The sequence below is a fragment of the Passer domesticus genome, chromosome 4 (genome assembly GCF_036417665.1).
Source record: "Passer domesticus isolate bPasDom1 chromosome 4, bPasDom1.hap1, whole genome shotgun sequence".
In the NCBI taxonomy this organism is placed as follows: domain Eukaryota; kingdom Metazoa; phylum Chordata; class Aves; order Passeriformes; family Passeridae; genus Passer; species Passer domesticus.
The window spans coordinates 67,799,335-67,818,912 of record NC_087477.1 but is presented as its reverse complement, the minus strand read 5'-3'; the positions used below and the strand labels follow the sequence as shown (position 1 = coordinate 67,818,912).

Genomic DNA, 19,578 nt, shown 5'->3' with positions numbered 1-19,578 from the left:
CAAATATGTTCCCAGCTGACCACATTATAAGGGCTCCAAAAAGTCCTGACTTCTCTGGTAATGTGATTGAACTTCCAGAACTTCAGAGGAAGAACACTTCAGAAATAATACACCCTCAGACTACAGAGTTTAAAAAAAATAAATAATTCGAATTCATGAACTTGCCATGAGAAATATTTTGAACTGTAATACAAACAGCAGCATAAAGTGTATGAAATGCCAAAAGGGCAGCCTTCCGATAGAAAGTTTTGCTGGAGGGAGACAGACAGAGACTGCACAGCAAGCCATCACTACATTATCAGCGTCATCAAATTACTGCTCTGTAGACCGGAGTGATCCCAACCATCTCACAAACAAGGGAAAGAAGGAATAAAGGCTATTGTAGGTTACGAAAAGATATTCCATCTTCTCCTTCCTGCACATTTTTCATCTCACTTTCCCATAGCATCAGTTTTGAAAGCATTGTTAGTGTTCTTCCACTGTAAAGAGCCCAGAGGGTTTTTTATGGCACCAGGGCTCAGCTCTGTTTGGCCCAAATTCTTCCCCATTCAGATTCTTCTTTTCCCAAGAGTTTTTTTCTCCTCAGTCATGGACTTGTAGCTATTAAGACTATCCTCATAAGAGTATTTCTTCCTGATTTATCTACCACAGAAAAATACAGTTCAGATTATATTAAAAGCATGAATTAAATGCTACATTACTATGCAGCTTGCATCCATGTAGATACTCTCACATGCTGTTTCTGTTCTCATTGCAGAACCTTTGTTATTTTCAGTATCTCTCCATCATGCTACAGTCTGACAGTGCAGACATGCCCTGAGATTGATTAGAAACGGCTGCCTCCACACTTAATTCTCACAGATGTTCCATTCTTTAGCTGCCTCTCTGCCTCTGCTCCAGCTGAGATATCTGGTTATGACTTGAAGACAAACCTGAGTTACTTTTAAAAATGCTTGAGCATCAATAGCAATGTAGAGAGCAACATCAGCTGAATGTCTCAGCAAGTATAAGCACTTGATATCACTCATGAAATCAACAGCTCAGATATGTCTGCCAGGGCTACAAACACTACCCTGACTTCCGTGATCCTCGAGGTATATGTTTTTGAGATATAGTTTTGAGAGAGTGAAATTCTTTTGGTTTGATTTGATTTTTAATCCAGTTGATAGTGAGCTTTCTCTCAGAATCCAACAGATTTTCATTATGTTCCCATTCTCCAGGGCACTATCTGTGGGATTATCCTCATGTCTTCCTTTGATTATCATTTCCAATCTGGCTGAGTGACTGACAGGTTTGCATTTTAATGGAAACATATATTTTGTTTCTTTATCTTAAGGTTCTGCATTTGTTAGAATTAAAATCCAATTTACTTGAACTCTACAGTTTGGGGTAAGTCCATTACATTAAAAATCAAGGCTTTAGCTGCTCTAGCTGCTGTCTTTATAAGGAAGATATTCATTTACAAAGGTATGCTTTGAGATAAAATTGTATCAGGCAGAAAAATAAAAATAGGCGATGGATAAACTTGTTTCAAAATGTATTGAAAATTATTGTTTTCTTTCAGTACCAGAATAACAAACATGAAAAAAAATGGTAATCATACAACATAGCAAACAAGTACTTTCACTGAGAGTTAATATTTTACTTTAATGTTTTATATTGAAGCTGCACATTATTGTGGTGCAGAGATTTATGTTCTTAATATGCTATTGGCCTTTTCCAACAAAGAAATGGATATTTGGAAAATTTATGGACTTTATTGATCAGTGTTGATTTAAAACACTTTACTTTCTGAAAATATTCTTTTTATCTCCACAGTGATTTTCATAGATGTTAATTAAAACTTTTTAATAATTCAATTGCATAAAAGTATTGGAGATATATTTTTGAGATCAGCTAGTTAAAGCATATAGATCATGAATTTAATTAATTTTAATATTAGATCACTGATGCACAAGCATTCTTTTTTTAATCACTGTTTTTTTAGCAGAGAAAAGACTGAAACACCTTTTCAAATATTTTATATAACTATGTAAATATGTAAATTTTATGTAAATATGTCTTTCCATAATTCTCTGTTATAATGAACACGAGATATTTTCTGTCCATGCTAAGTATTTAAAAATATTACATACGACCTCTTATGAAAAACTTCTGATTTTAGATGAAACAAAAAACTTTTTTTTTTTTACTCTGAGAGCAAGAATTTGTTTTGCAGGTGTGTTTAAAATATTTCAACAAGAAATAGGAAAAAAAAAGTAAACTGATTTGATAAATGCCAGTTAAGGAAAAATACAAAACCAAACAACAATTAATAGCTATTCAACCTATACTAAAACTAGCAAAATTTCAGCATTTGCACACTGTCTGCCCAAATCTTAAAAATTTTGAAAAAATACTGACATAATTTGTATATAGATAAAAAAATAATTGATCATACTGACATAATTTGTATATAGATAAAAAAATAATTGATCAGTTTAGTTCAGATCTGAAACTGCTACTCTACTCTCTTAGTTCAATAGCAGGCCACATTTCACAAAATGTTAGTCATGATCAGAAGTCACGGCGTTCACTGAATTCCATCCACTGATTTTTTTTTCCCATTGGAAATTCTGCATCTGCTTTATATAGGCGAATGCAGCTGTATCCAGTGAAATATTGTAACAGATTTGCATAAGTGGCCAAATGAAGGTCTTGGAACACACTGTTTCATAGTATTTACTCTTCTGAAAGCACAGTTATGTGAATAAGAAGAATGTCTCCAGCCTGCATTTTAGGTATTTCTATCCTAGAACCAATATTGTAATTGGACCACAATCATGCTTCAGGTATGTGATAGGAAGTGAAAAAGTGTTTGTAAGAACTAATCATATTGAAGTTCTGTTTCATACCTCTAGCCATCCTTTTTCTTTATACTAATTTAATTGGTACTAAATAAGACTTCTTTTCATATCTTCAAAATCACCTATATATCTTCATAGCGTATTTTTATAGTTGACTGAAAAACTACTAGTTAACATACATAGAGAAACACACATAAATACAAAAGCGTTTTATTAACTAAATTGCTGCAGGTAGCAGAATGATCTTAATGTACTTTGTGTAATACTATGCTACAAATGCTGAGCCAGAAAGCTAGGGCAGAGAGAGATCTAAAGAGCTGTAATTCATAGCTCCTTATCAGTAGACATACAATATGTACTACATGGTGATGTACCTGACTACTTGTATAAAATAACGAGCCTTGACTAAAATATAAAGTTCTTAGTGTTGTAAGAAAGCTGAAGCACTCAAAGGATCTCATGCAAGAAATGAATCTCTGGCAACAGAAAATTATAGCTACCTCAGATCTCATTTCACAGTAGAGAAATATGTGAAAATTTATGGCATTTTGCACCAAGATGCTCTGAAGAAAGCATTGAGGTGCTCTATGAGCTCTAAAAATAATTTTACTGGAAAATGAGCATGCATAAAGTTCTCCAGCTTTTTTGTGAATCTTTTAATGTGGCATGATAATTCCAAATAAATTCCTTCCAAAATAGAATAAATAAAAAATTAGCTCCTCAGGCTAACAATAAGTGAAACTTCATAGAAGCCTATCTGTACTCCTGGAGAGTATGAGGTTTTTTACTGTTCTTTTTCCTACATGCACAGAACCTGGTGTCTGAGTTTTCTGACTTCAATATTTATTTATTTGTGTACTGTCATAGTACTGAAATATAATGAAATGGATTCTGTTAAAACATTTATACTTGCAAATACACACACAGCACCTTTCCCTGAAAACCAAGACTATAATAGCATCACCATGTCAGCTACAGGCCAAATTTAGCTATGCAAATATAGTCTTGTTTGATCTGCCAAGAGTGGGCAATGAGTGGGCAAATCTCAGCAATTCCAGTGGACATTTCATGGGACAGACAGCATCCTCTGCTGCCCCTGTGCAGCATGTCCAGAAATGTTCAGGGCAGAAGCTCCCAAGAACCACGCCTGCCCATCTGTGACTCTCTCATGCAGAACTGTAAGAGGAAAAGTCTTCTTTATTAGGTTAGGGTAGGACATTAAGTAACGTGTTTGCCCTTGTTACCCTTCACCATAGACAAACGTACTAAAAGTAGAAAATAATAAAAACAAGTAACTCTAGATATTTTCAAGTCAAATTCATGTCAATTCATGGGGACAAATTTGTGGCAAAATATATTACAAAAAATCCTATCATGCCTTTCAGAATATGTATGTATTACCACATGGACTAAGCAGTACTCGAGACAATGAGACTTTTCCAATAAATCCCTATCTTAGTATGTAATCATGGGCTGTAAATGAAAAACATCATCCTTTGGGAGAAATATTACTCATGAGTCAATAGTGGACATCTCATTTAATTTTAACCTCTTTTTTGTGCTCTTTGTCTTTTTACTGTTTTCAGCAACGGTCTCCTTGGTAATGCCAGTGCTGCTCTTTGCACTGATGTCAGTGGAATTATGCTGCTGTAAATGGGACCAGGATTAGTTCTGTGACAGGCCAACTATGCTGCAGAACCCTCCAGATGAACAGTTATATTGTTCGAACCACGTATGCTTTTCCTATGATCATTTAAGCTGGTAGACAGTTTAATTGTAGCTCTTGCTGATAATGTTATCAGTACCTTTTCCTCCCCAAATTAGGGAATTTGGAAGAATGAATTAATTTCTGTAAAGTTTGATGCTAGGAATTTTTGAGGAAGAGATTAAGTCAGTTATATTTTTAAAGAGAGGACTTCAAAAAAATAAAAGTCATCATCTGAATAAAGAGCTAATCACATGTTACCAGAAAGAAAATTGCTAGCAAGCTTTTATGAGAAAGGAGTCTTGACTTTTGACAACATCTAACAACCACAAAACAGAATGCTGCATAGCTCAAATTTTTGCAGTGAGACCTCTGAGGCACTTAGAATTAAGCAATTGCTAAGAGCTTTACTGGACCATAGCCAAAATGTTCAGAAACCATGCACTTTCTCTTAAGACTTGAATACTTTAGAGATATTTTCTATTGTATGTATATATTCTATTAGTCATCATCTTTCTCTGATGCTTGCTCAATGTAACAAATAACATTGTACTTAATACAGAAGCATGAGACTTCCCACTATCGACCATTTTCCATGCTGGAAATTAATAACGTGTTTTTACCCTCTGAACTTGATTCTTCTCTTAATTTATAATTTTTATGTTATTGGAATTACACAGAAGAGTTTTTTATTCAAAAGGGTTTTGCAAAATACATTCTGAAAATTGAAATAAATCACATTGACCTTAGCTTATAGCCTCTGATAATGACTTTTAAATATGTTTTTCCCCCTGTGCCAATACATTTGCAACCATTTCCATGGTTGGTAAACAATTCTTTTAGCAATCTATGTAACGCTGACACGGTCTATGAGACATGAAAATTATCTAAATATAAGAAGTAAATCTAGAAAAAAACCCACACCAAATCTCCAACTCCCACATCTCTGCAAAACTTGTAGTTATAGTGGTAGCTGAGTAGGAACAGGTTAAGGCAAAATCAACATGTTTGTTCATTAAAACAATCTAAATAACTAGAAGTAACCATGGCATCCAATTGGTAATTTAATGCCAATTTCTCTTATCTTTAACAGAAAAACAAGACCAGAAAACAAAAACACCCACAAATTTTTCTTTCTATTTTATTGTGGATCCACATCCTAGTACTATAGCAATTATCCAGGCACTGTCAAGACTGAAAAAAAAAACAAAAAAAACCAAAAAAAAACCAAAACAAACAACCATTTTTCTTTCTTGGTAACCTTTAGCTTAGCACTTCAGAATAATATGCTCACTCTAGTGCAATTAGGCACAATAAATACGTGAATGACTATTCTGGTACATTTTACAAAAAGAAAAAGATATTTTTCAGAAGGAAAATACTTCATTATATAGAATTATCTTTTCCAATTTGCATATGAAAAGAATTTCAAAAGTTTTCGTATAAAACTATCATAGGCAAATCACTCAGAATGCAGCCAAATTTAATGAAGCTGCAATTTAAACAAGAAATCTCATGAGGAGGGACCATCTCAGGTGATTCCCTGCCCCTGTACTTGCCATGCATAATTTGAATTGCCCACAGTTACTACTCAGTAAAAGGATACTACATTTTGTTCTCATGTTTGGAAGCAGGAGGTTGTCACCACAAAAAATTCCATGACCAACACTTTAACCTATTCCAGATGCTGAGGAACAGCATCAACTCTCTGATGCCTTAGTTTCCTTAAGTCCATAGAAACAGTGGTAAAAGCAGAGTGGAAATGATAATAGAATCTTTAAGGACAGAAAAGACCTTTAAGATCATCAAGTCCAACCACCAAACCACCACCATGTTTGCCATTAAATTATGTCCTCGAGTCCCATTATCTACACATTTTTTGAACACTTCCAGGCAGCCTGTGCCAATGCTTGGCAGAATTTTTCATGAAAAAAAACCTAATCTGAACCTCCCCTGAAGCAGCTTGAGACATTTCCTCTCAGCCTGTCACTTGCTACCTAGGAGAAGAATCCAAGCCACACCTTATTACAACCTCCTTTGTCACTATTTCGGAAAGCAAAAGACATGTCTCCTCAGCCTCTTTTCTCCAGGCTGAACACCCTCAGCTTCCTCAGCCACTCCTCCTAAGTCTTGTGCTCCAGATACTTCACTTTGTTGTCCTATTACTGTCTTGAAGTGAGATGTGGCAATGTGAATAGAAAAACTGTATGTCTTGGCAAAGAGATTAATATTGTCCAAGCTTGGGCAACACAGTGGCTTCCTACAGTTTAGGAACAGTTGCTGACAACTTGCCTGGAGAAGTCAAGCTGATAAGGCCATAACTTGTATAAAAAATTAATTGATTTGAACATTTTAAATTAGCTTATAGATATAAAAGAATTTGGATGTATATGAAGCCAAAGATTAAATCACAGAAAAGGGTATGGCTGGAGAGTACCAAGACAGTTCACTGGAGATTGTCCAGCACAAGCAAATAGCTGGGTAACTGTTTCAGTGCCTCATCTATAGCCCCCTGAATTCAGTTAGAATGCTTTAAAGAGAATTAAGGTCTGAGAAAACAAATTAAAAGCACAAACATATAAGTAGACATACATTGTCAGTGGGATGTTCAAGAGGTGGCACTGTGAAAGAGAATGGTCGACTTTCAAGTGGCCTCAAAAACAGTGTATGTAGAATATGCAGCTGGATTTTTTTCAAGTTGTCCTGTGAAGATTTGTGCAGGGTGGGGGGACACAGGACACCTCACAAACAAGTGTCTCTGGGCTTTCATTGGAAGTGAGGAGTACTGTACACGGATGGTGACAGCTGCTATCCCGGCTGTCATACAGGGCACTGGAAGAAGAGCTTCAGCACTCAGAGCAAAACCTGCTGAAGCTTGTAATCAAGCTTTCTGGTATGGATTAGTATAATCATGTCCTGTGGAGAGTAGGCACAGATGGAGACCTGTAATACATGTTCACCAGTGAGTTACACACTCATGGACAGGATGCAGCTGACCTTACACTCTTGGATTGTCAAGAGCCACTGAAATTGTTATCAGTCAATTTCGGCATCTGACTTGTGCCCTAAGAAAGAGGAAAACTCTTCAATCCTACTTCACCACTATGAAGCATATTTTTTAATCCCACAAAGAATATTGGCTTTTGGGTTTAACTGTGTGCCATACATAGATGTTTGTGGGAATGGACTCCATATATTTGTCATTGGAGCAAAATAATATATTCTGGTGGAAAATAAATAAATGACACTCCAGGCAAAAGAGTGACCACAATTCAGTGCTGTTAGGATGGACTCCTTTTTTTGTGATATAAATGCTAACAAGGTTTACTGGCAACAAAATTTGATTTGCTGGGTAGTATGAGATACAAAGAAGATGGGTGGTACTGCCTCCCTCAGAAGAAAACCTCGCACAAATTAATTTTGTCTGAGAGAAACTCTTCTTGCTTGCTAATTTGCAGGAGTATCATTTATTGTACTTCAGTCTCTTTTCCTTTTTCTTAGTCTTTAAGGGGAAGTGTGTGGAAGGGGACAGTATAATACAACACTCTTCTGTGCAGGCTTGTATATTTTTAATTGCAATATATTTTAATGAAATATATTTTAATTTATTAAATAGCAGAGAGGTAGCATTTATTTAATCTCAGGAATCAGGATGCACTAAATATTTAGTATTTTCATTTTCTTGTGTTAATATGGATGAGAAGAAAACTACTATCTTACTTTAAACTGGTGTGATATATCTGTGAGAAAAATTGTTGAGCTGATTTATGCAGAAATGTGTAAATACATATAAAACCACCCAAACACTGACATGACTAGGCTTGTAATTTTCCTGAGCAGTTCTGATTAGTGACATGGTTCAGTTTACAGTGAGCTCATATATGCTGATAAAACAAGTTGGAGATTCCCCATTTGGAGGAAAGGTGTCACACTATATTACACTTCAGCAAGGCAGAAGGGCAAGGATAAGCAGGGAAGAATAGCTTTTAAAGCTTTGGATTTTTTTTCCTGTTTATTGCATTTGAGATACTCCAGCATATCCTACCAAGTGTCTGGTTGCTGGTGCAGAGCTCAGGTCTTGGACAAGTACTGTACTGTACCTGCCAGCTCAAGCAGCACTAGATGCCTATTTAAGCTACTTCAGTTCCTTCTTTCTATTTCAATCATAGATGGAAATCAATATATCTCCCACCTTGGAAACATCACAGCTGGATGTTGGCTCAAGGCTTATCTTCCTTCAGAGGGTAGTGGAAAGCTTCAGCCCTGGGCACAGGGCAGGGTTTCAGTCTAATGGGAATAAGATAACTTTTAGAAAGAACTTTAAGAAAAAAAATTTTCCAAGTTAATATCCACTGAACACAAATACATACAGCTATTCAGTTCTCAATTTTTCTTTTGCAACTAAATCGAAACCTTTACATAGTTAAAATGCAGTTGTAGATTTTTTTCTTCTTTGCATTCTATCCTCTCCAAACTCAAAGAGAATTTCCTTGGTAGGTAACAATGCTAGAACATCTTTCACTGAGATATTCAAAATATCTTAGTAGAATGTACTTTGAAAAGGAAGTACATTTCCTCTGCAGCATAGGCTGTTGAGAGGAACTATGCCTATTTGACCAGCTGGAGTCCTGCCTAGTTGGTCATAGGAAAGAATTACGTGATGTTATGTGTTATACACAGGAAAATATAAGTATCGCCACTTCCCAAAGCTCTGCTAGAAGCCATGAGACATTTTAAACTTCTGATACAGACACATCTTACTTAAAGAATACATTTTTAATATGGATTTATTAACAAAATGTGAACAGCTTAATCATGTTCAAAGTAAAAATGTTGCCGCTGGGAGTTGAATGCTTTCTGTTCTCAGCCAAATCTGACCTGTATACGGTGCTTGTGTGTTCCAGATATCAAAGAATCTGAACTGCTTTCTGGTGGGAATTCTTTGTAACATGCAGCTTTTATTAAGGTTAAGAGTTATTGAATCAAATACTGATGTAAATTCTCATCCTAAAAAATGATTAAGAATGCCTATTTTGTTAAAAACCCACAACATTTATTTTACTGGAGACATTTGTTTCTCATTTTAAATGTTTTTGCTTTCACATTTTTCTGCCTTGTGAAGTTTATTTTCTTAGTGTTGATCATTTAATCTTCCATTTTAGGTTTTGTCTCTGAATATATTGAGAAAAACTGTTATGGTTTTTGTTTTAACCAAAACCACAGAATGTGATAGAGCTTGTTAAAATCCAGCTAACCGACATGCTAATCTCACCTTTTAATTAACTTTAATTCATCTGATAAATGTCAAAGAAGCTTGCTATTAAATTTTATATTGTGTATAATAATGGAGAAAAGAATAATTTTATATGAAGTTGATAACATCAACCATTTGAAAGTCTAAAGCTAACCAGACAGAGAAGTGCATTTTAACAAGGTCCAGCATGTGAGGTTCCCATTCCAACATCATAAGCAGAGTCAAATTTTCTAAAGCAGATTTATCTGTTTCTGATTGCTATACAAAGTGGACAAATTTTATTGCACAATACCACTGAGAAAAATGAAACTCAGATGTCACAAGCACACTTATCTGAAAATGTGACTAGTAATTTTTTTAAAAAAAGAAGAATAACGAAGTGTTTCTTTTCTCCATGCATTTCTGCATACACTTCTGGATGAAAGCATGGTACTTATATTGAATTAATCTAATATAATTTACACTGAGGATCTTATCTTTTCCTTTGTCATGTAATCTATTTATGAACTACTGAGGCAGTACAAGACCAGCAGGGTTATACAACACAAAACTACTGTAGAGAAAGATGGCGTTTGAACAGCAGTCAGGCTTTAATTGTGTTTGAATCTGTCAAGTGAAGATATAATCAAAGAAGAAAAAATGAATTGGCTAATATTCAACTCTGATTGATCTTCCTCATACACAGTATCATGAATCAGTTGAATAGTTAACATGAACCTAAAACACGTTCAAAATATTAAATACAATTGAATATTAAGATACAATAAAATACTACGACGCAATAGAATTGCAGAGCTGTTTTGATACATCATTAACTACAAGTATTTCATTGTTGTTCAGATTTTTTTATAAAAATAAAGGTTATTTTTTGAAAGATGATATATTATATCATACATATAATAAGTTATAATTACTCTTTTGTTAATTTTCCACCCACTCCTGATATCTCCTTTCACATAAGAACTTCACTGGCCATAAAAGCATAATGAAGTACTGCAGACACCACCTGAAATATATTAGACTTAATTGGTGGGTGTTCCAAATAATAGGAAGAAATAGATATAAACACTTTGCTTGGTTTTGTCCCATTCCTCTGGGAGATAAGGACTGATAAGATCAGTAGCAAAATGCTACAATATGTGAATCTGAACACATGCTGCTTGTTTCTGATTAAGGCACAAAATATAGGGAAGAGAGCAAATATCACTCATCAGCAGTCTGTATATACTTGTATGTGCAAAAACCTATCTCTCTATTGGATGCATGTAAAATATGTGTGAATCCTGTACGGTGATTAAGTTGAAAACCACGAAATACCACATATAAATATGACTCAAAAAATCATTATGCAGGAAATTAATGCATATGAGAAAAGATACTAAAGAAATAACATGCACCTTCAGCTATGGTCTTTGTGATGCTTCCTAGAAAACTCTGTCCAAATCTTCTTTAGTTTAGGTCTCTGATGTTCAAGGTGAATGAGTCTGAAGTGGATTTACATTTCTAGTGCTTGACTGAGCTGATCCCTCATTTGTTTTGCACTATGCAACAGCTTGCACAGTGCAGGTTTTTGGGGGTCTTGATAAAACCCACTATAATCTCTTAGATATGAGCAATAAAATGGCAACAGCCTGGGTTTGTGGCCATTTCCGTGGCAAATAACTGAAATTTTGTCATCTCTATACAACCTTGAGGCATGATTTGCAGAAGAATGATAGTTTTTTCTGTTTGAGGACTTCAGGCCAGGTCTGCCATAGCAAAACCACAGTGCAACTCCTGCTGAAGATAAACAAACAAGGGAAAGGATAGTTGCTATGCTATAGTTCTTAATCTGAGCACTCTTATTTGAATCTGGGCAGTTACTCCTCTTACAACAGAGATAAAAATCAGGTCTAAATTTGTTCAATGCAGTTGGATCTGGTAATTTGATTGAAAACCCTCTCTATCTAATGCTAAAATGCATTGCATTTTCTATGACCATTTTTCGTTCAAGCCTGCCAAAGTCCATGGAATCTGCATCAATATAAACAAATGAACTGAAACCAGAGACTATGAAAATTAATTACTGTCCAGACTTCACACAAGATTTTTTCAAAAGGCCAGGTAGGTGAGGACTATTTCTCAAGAAGCAGAATATGGGAGTAGGTGAATTCCAGGAAAATCAGTTATACCAAAATTATGAATCCTTCTTAAATAAACATAAAAAAGCACTAGAGTGACTGCAGAAAACAACTGACTGAAGGATAGTTTGCCTGAAGAAAAAGCTCACACAGTTTATAGAAGTCAAATTAAAACATTTCTTAATACATTCTATGTCCTCTGTCAAACTACATGATCCCTGTTCTTACCAGCATGGATCCTGTAGTGTATCATGGAAAGAGCAAGAAATGGAATGTGATTCTTATCTCCATTTGTGATAGAAAACCCAATAAATCTCAGAGAAAAGACTACAAGTGAATTATGAGTGCCTTACTGTCCTATCTATACAACACATTTTTCTTGTAAGAATGATGGTGTTGATTTAAAAGCATGAAGAGAGAAATAAATGGAAAATAGGAAAAGAAAAGTGGGGTGTTTTTATCTTCTACCACAAAAAGGATGCTTACTGTTTTCTTTTCACCTTTCAGGGAAAATTACAGAAGCATCATTTTATCATTTGTGGAAAATATGACTGTGGTAGAGCAGGCAATTTTTAATGAGTTTTTGGAGCTTTTAGCTACATAATCATGAAGATATACAATGCTATGTCTAAACTGGGAGCTTTCTGATCTCCCTGTCTTTGCCACTGTCATAGACATGCTGTAGGTTGGGCATGAGAATCCCTAAACTCTAGTTGTCTGCAAGCAACTTGATTATGAAACACTTTGATTCACAGATCTTCTGATCCAGCCAGGCAGCCTAAATGTCCTACAATGAGATACTCTCCATTTGGTCACTGGGAAAAAGAGACAGGCAGACCTTCCTACAAAAGAAAAACTTTAAAGAGTAATATTCTTTCATAATCACCACATATAAACTTCCCTTTAAAAATACCAAAGTTTCTCGTCATTTATTATCAATTCAAATATGGAGAATAATCACAGTTGATGTAATATGATATAACTGGTACCTGCTAAAGTTCTGATAAATGTAGCTACCTGTTGGATTCCAGAGCCCTCTGTGCAATATCTGGGTTACCTACAGCCTTGCTGCCATAAACTTGATTGTCTGCCCAGTTATGTAACCTCCTTCTTCCAAATTTCTTCCTCTACAAGCTCTAGTATTGATATGTAAGTACAGCAAGGATGAAGAACACAGGAAGTGTTTTCCTTGATCTTTCTGATAACAAGGAACAATATTGATAGGAATAGGCAGATCTATTGATTCATTGCATGGCTCTGAGGATGGTGTAAGGGAGGCCCTGGAGAGAGACCGACATAAATCAGAGGGCTGGGCAATCACCCCCATGCTCCCGGGATGGGCTAACCCTGGATGTATGGACAGACTGGGGAATGAGGTGCTGGAAAGCAGGGCTGCAGAAATGGACCTGGGGGACCTGATTGACGGCAAGCTGAACATGAGTCAGCAGTGCCCTGGCAGCCAGGAGGTCCAGCCCTGTGCTGGGGTGCATCAGGCACAGCATGGCCAGCTGGGCAAGAGAGAGGATTTTCCTGCTCTGCTCTGAGCTGGGGTGGCCTCGCCTCAAGTCCTGGGGCAGTTTTGGGCACCACAAGAGACAATACGTTACTAGAGAGCATCCAAAGGAGGGCAAGCAAGAAATAATGGGCATTGGAAACAGCATCTCCAGGGCAGTGGTCACAGCACCAAGCCTAACAGAGTTCAAGAAACATTTGCACAATGCTGTCCAGCACATGGTATGACCCTTGGGGTGGTCCTGCACAGGGCTAAGAGTTGAACTCCGTGATCCCTTCCACTTCAGCATATTCTGTCATTCTGTGAACTACTGTACTTGCATGCCTAGGTGACATTCATGTCTCATTTACAAAAAAGTTTACATTTCTGTTAAGTGTGACACTGTGGCTTGTTTTAGTTTAGGAAAAAGACAGACAAATATTTTTCTAAAGGATTGAACTTTCTTATCAACAATAAAGTACTCTAGAGATGTCCCACCAAATCCTATTATGTTACTAAAATTGCACATTATTATATTGGGATTGGTTCAATTTATTCTTTGGACTGCAGCTCCAGGATGGGTAAAATGATTCTGAGATCCTATTTCCATTATTCTCTGTCCAAGCCCTTGGGAAATATGCTTAATTTGCAACTTTCAACCAACCTTTCATAGATGCCAGGAACCACAGCAGGATGTTTTCAGGGGGCATGTGAGGAAGGGCTGGTTGAATGTGAGGTCATGAAATGAAATATGTAATCAGCTCCTTTCCAACTAGAACTCTCTCCATTTAAAACATAAAACCTGCGGTTCTTACCATTGTTTTTTCTTTTTATTTTATTTTAAATGGATCTTTTGCTGCAAAGCCAAACTATCTCTCTCTTCTACTAAAACACTCCCCTAGAACAAATGAGCATTTTTGTTAATGCATGTGGATGGTGGAAGAATTATGATTCTGTTGGATAAAATCTCTTTGTTTAAAATAGTTGCCATTTTTCTAAAGAGAAATCAGACACCTAGTTGGTGTTTTGTTATAGTAAACATAAGGTCACTGAGAGGAAACAGGCTAGATGAAAGATCATCATGGTATTAAATTGCTTCCATCTGCAAATGCTGTAAATTTTGTAGACATAAAAAGAGAAGTTATGATAAGAACTCTGAAGTGTTGTGTATCTGGACTTTAAAATGCTATTCTGCTAAGGACTTTATTCTACTGCCAAGATTAAGAAACATGAAGTAATGATTCAGGAGTTGGGCTTTGTCAAACGAATTCTGCTCTAAAAATGTGCTCCTTCCTCTTGGATTTTTTTTTTCATTCTTTATGGGAAAGATGATCTTGGATTATTGACTATTTATTATTATTTTGTATATACTATTTTCTTAGTTCTTGGCTTGACACTAGTTCTAAGATCAAGGCTGAGTAAACTTTAAAAAAGTACAATCTAATTTGCTTTTTCTATTTGTTAATTGTCTCTAAATAGACATAACCTTTTTTTTAATGTATCTTAAGTGATGAACCCAAACCATCTGCTTTTTATATACACATTTCTGCATGTACAAAGTGCAATTTTAACATCTAATTATTTTATAACATTTACTTCAAAAATTAAGTTTTCTAAATTTTCTCTCTGTTTCATCACAGCTGTTGTCATCATTCATTTCACATGGCATTGTCTTGCTTCATGGCTATGTTTTCAAAACAATATCTTTTGAAATTTTCTGGAAGGACTTTTAATACATTGTCCCATGAAAATATATGTTAATTATGGCTCTTCCAAAAATTTAAAGACATAGAAACACAGGATGAAATGAATGTAGTTCAAAATTTTTTTAATTCCTGTAATATTTATTGGAAAAATATATATATAGATCAATAAATAAATTTCAATTCTTCGAGCATGATAAAAAATATTTAATTTCAACTGTGACTTTTTTTCTTCTTTGCTTCCTTTGAAGAAATTTACTTACAATTCTTCAAAGATATCTTTTTATGCAAAAGGATTAATGTATTTTTTGATTTTTATCAGTTTAAAACAGCATATTCGTTGCAGCTCATTACATGCCCTGAGAAAAGTTGACATGTGAATTAAAGTTTTTCTCAAGAAGGTCTTGCATACTTGCCTAAAAAAATACATTACAAGTATAACAAAAACATATATGCACAGACCACAGATATAAACATTTTACAAGGGTAACTCCCATTCCCGTCTGTCTTCTCTTGTGTATCAAACAAATTACTGCATGTAACAAAGGAAAGGCTGTTCTTTAAGCTGCTTTTCAATTGGAGCCTTGTCTTTATCTATGCAGAGAGAGAACAAAAATGTTTATTTACACATGTGGTTCTTTATAGTTGTTACTCAAAAAGTGCTGCGTACAAACATCTAGGATTTCTGCAGTGAAAGTAACACAAATGCACACATTGAAGATAATGGCCATAGGTGAAAGTTCCATTTGGCAGTTGTCCACACAGCCTGAAGATATTAACAAGGAGACTTTAGAGAGAGATGCCAGATTTCTCTTCATCACTACCCAAAACATTGTTACAGAGATGTCTGGCTCCAGGTCCAAGAATTTCCAGCTAAAAAGAACTCCAGGAGTTTTCTTTGATTCTGCTTTGGAGGGGCCCCCAGTAGCCCTCCCCAGGAGATGATGATGATGAAAGACAGTGATGAAGAAGGTTGGAATTTTTTTAAGGAAGACCCTCTCCAAAACCTTCAGTCTTGAGGACTAAGCTAAGAAAGAAAGTAGAAAATATGTAGAGACAGGGGGCCTTAAAACTTGTGGCTCGGCTGTGTTGGGAAACTTTCAGAACTACACAGTAGGAACAGAACCATGCTTTTTAGTAAGAATATTTAATTCAAATTTGGGCTTCTTCCTGAAGTATTTTAGCAATATAGAGGTTACAATCTGTCTTCTGATTGAATTATTTTATTCTGGGAAACTTTTCTCTACATTGGTATACTGAATAGTTGGTCAGATAATAACACTTGAAAAACATTTAAAAGAGAAGATCACTAAATCTTAGAATTTCCATGCAATTTTAAATAATTGGAAACATATTAATTTTCATTCACTCATTTACCTGAAAGGCCCATCAACTTTCTCATTCAATTCAAAAGTATTTTCCAGTCAGTTAAAACTGAAAGTTAGTGAAAGTTATTTCATTTTGTTACTTGCAGAAAAATAATTGGTTTTTGGTGCTGGCAGGAGATATAGTGGAATATTTCCATGGCAAAATAGCAGTTGAGGTATTATTATAAAATCCTGTAACTACTGTAAGTGGATCATGAAGGCAAAAAGCAAAGTATTTTAGAAGTGGCCAGACAAAGATCTGTTCTTTTATTTATATGTTCTGAAATTTGTTTCAGGTATTGAACAGCTGAAATATTTATTTCAACTGCCACACCAACTCTTGCAACAGCTCTGTTTCCAACAGAGTCCATTACCTACCTATATCAGGAGTCATAACAGTACAGAAATTATAGGGTAAGATACAGTTCCTGCTCCCTGGATGAAATGCAGTTGGCATGCTCAAAACCCATTCCATGATGGCTCCCCACACACAGGACCTGCATCAGCTAAAGGGGATGGAACGGAGGTGAGTGGAGTGAAGACACCACAGCCAGGCTCTGCTGAAATCCCTGCAGGGAGAGGAGCTCAATGGCACTTTGCAGCTGATAAACCACACAACACCTGTCAGCCAGGGGAGACAGGAGAAGATGTCCTGCTGCTGAGCCAACACCTGTGGCAAAATCGCTCTCCTCAGACAAACTTATTGGCTCATTACAGCCTCGTTGTAATACTAACACACATCTCCATCCCAAAGTTACCTGTCTCCAAGTCATTATCACTCCTTACCAGGCATGTGCTGTATATTCTTTTTGGCTGTATCATTAAAAGCAAAGTGAAACAGTATTACAAGTGAGACAATCAGTACCAAAGATATGTATGCCTAGAGTCACTCAGGTTCCACCTAAACACAGAGAAATAGTATAAAATTTGGGAATGGGGGAATGGTTAAGGAAGACTCCACTGTAACTGCTGGGGCCAGTTGATGGGCTGAACCTGTTTTCTCCCCCATAGCCTTTTGGGAATCATACTCTGCGCAGGCTGAATATCTCATTGTGGATTACAGCTTTTCTATACATTGCTTTGAATATATTTTTGCAATCAGAAACTATCACCAATTATCCTTGAATCTCAACCTGCCACAATTTTATATTAAGAAGGGGTGTTATTCCATATACTGTTAGTGTGAGCTCTTCATGGACACTGACAGTTGCTGGCAGCAAATACCATACTCAAATAAAGAGGAAGCCCTGCTGAGGGTTCTCCCTTACTCTCAGGGCAGAGTCTCCCCACCAGGATGCTGACACTGGTTGGCTGCAAGGGTCTCAGTTTATCTTGAGGCATTGACAGACAAATTAAACACTAAGGGTCAAGGGAACCTCCCCTCCTCACATGACAAAATATGAAGTGAAACTTACATACTGAAATGAATTTACACACATAATTAACTACTCCTCAGAACAATTATGTCTGTATTTTTTTTATCTTTATCAGTATTTAATTAATTAGCTCAGATTTTAACATTACTCAGCTTTCATATATTCACCTTCAAATATTTCTTAAAGATGTGTCCTCAAGACTAACCTAATTATTGATTGGTACTCAGAAACTGGCAAGTATCAACTCCCCCTTTGTAGTGTTTGTCTCCCTTACTCATCTCACTCTTACAATTAAAAATGTTCTTTAATCTTCTTCAAAACAAAACAAAATTATATAAACAAGAACTAAAATGTATAAACAAAACACTAAATATACACAGAACTGTTTCTGTTTATCCTCATACCTGCCTTCATATTTATACTCTCATCATCTAGACCTTATTTAATTTTTATCTTTTGAACCTATTGCCACACAACAGAGGACAATTTATCATCCAACTCTTGGAGTTACAAAGCTTTTATTGCAGTTCTCACTCACTATCATGATATGAACATTTAGTATTAGCATTTCTTTAATGATTGAACAGCAAACTAGTCTCCAATCATATAGAGTACTTTGTTATCCAGAGTTCTCAATACAGCAACTTAAGTAAAAAGTTAACAATCAGTAAATTAATTAATCAATAACAAGTAATCAACACATTAGATTAACAATTAAAGTAAATATTTTCTTTCTCCCTTAATATCTTAGGCACATGAATACCATAGGCATGCAAAGGCAATAAAAGTTTATTATTAATATTCATGGTTGAAGGGAATTAGAAAGCAAATGAATGAAAGACATGAAGTGTTTTCATTGTTCCTGCTCCAAGTCACTGCAGAATTTCACTTTCTATCTTATTTATTAAGCAAAAGACCAATTACTCTGATGTTAAAGGAATATACCAAGGAGGAAAATGACCAATGTACTAAAGTATTTAATGTTGTTTTCCTGTAGATACAATTTTCATTTAAGTTTTGCTATCACATTTCTTTAATAAATAAATAAGTAATTAAGCAAGGCAGACTTTGTGGAATCACTGTAGCAATTAAAACTCTTTTTCCTGTCATCTTTAACAATAAAAGTTTATAGCAGCACAAATGCCAATTCAGTCTTATCACGCCTTTGGAAACCTGTGCTTCCTGACTTCAGAGAAGTGTAATAAATGGATGGTTATTATATTTTCTTCATTTTTAGTAGATCCTAGATATTAATGCTAGTAGAAATCAAAAGATCATCTTGTCTGACCTGCTTTATATCATAAAGCATTACCTTTTATATAGGTACCTTATTTTCAACCCTGCTGCTTCACTTCAGTTGAAGTGCATTTTCATCAAATATCTCACCCAAAAACACATCTGCACTTGATGTGAAGACAATAAAGAAATCTTGTACGGAATACACTGTTTCTTTTGACAATTTGTTTATGTCAAATTGTAACCCCAATTTTTAGAATGGAGAAAAGGAAGACTCATCCAACGTGAGTCAGACTCACCTTGGAGCCTGACAAAATCATGGAGCTAATAGATCCTACTGTAAACTGTACTAAGGCACATAGGAAGTAGGGAGATTATTGGTGACAGCCAGCATGGCTTAACTAAGGGCAATTTATGCCTGACAGACTTTGTGACCCTTCTTCAACATGGTTCCAGTGTTGTTTGGTAAGGGAAGAGCC

General features: G+C 35.6%; 1 long non-coding RNA gene across 1 annotated transcript in view; it reads left to right on the top strand.

Moving 5' to 3' along the window:
• LOC135299456 (uncharacterized) overlaps positions 1-19,196 on the top strand; it is a 29,335-nt gene extending 10,139 nt beyond the window's left edge. Inside the window, exons 2-3 of the long non-coding RNA XR_010361436.1 lie at positions 16,784-16,901; positions 16,982-19,196. This is a non-coding gene — a long non-coding RNA (uncharacterized LOC135299456). The remainder of the gene's footprint in view (positions 1-16,783; positions 16,902-16,981) is intronic.
• The last annotated feature ends 382 nt before the right edge of the window (positions 19,197-19,578 follow it).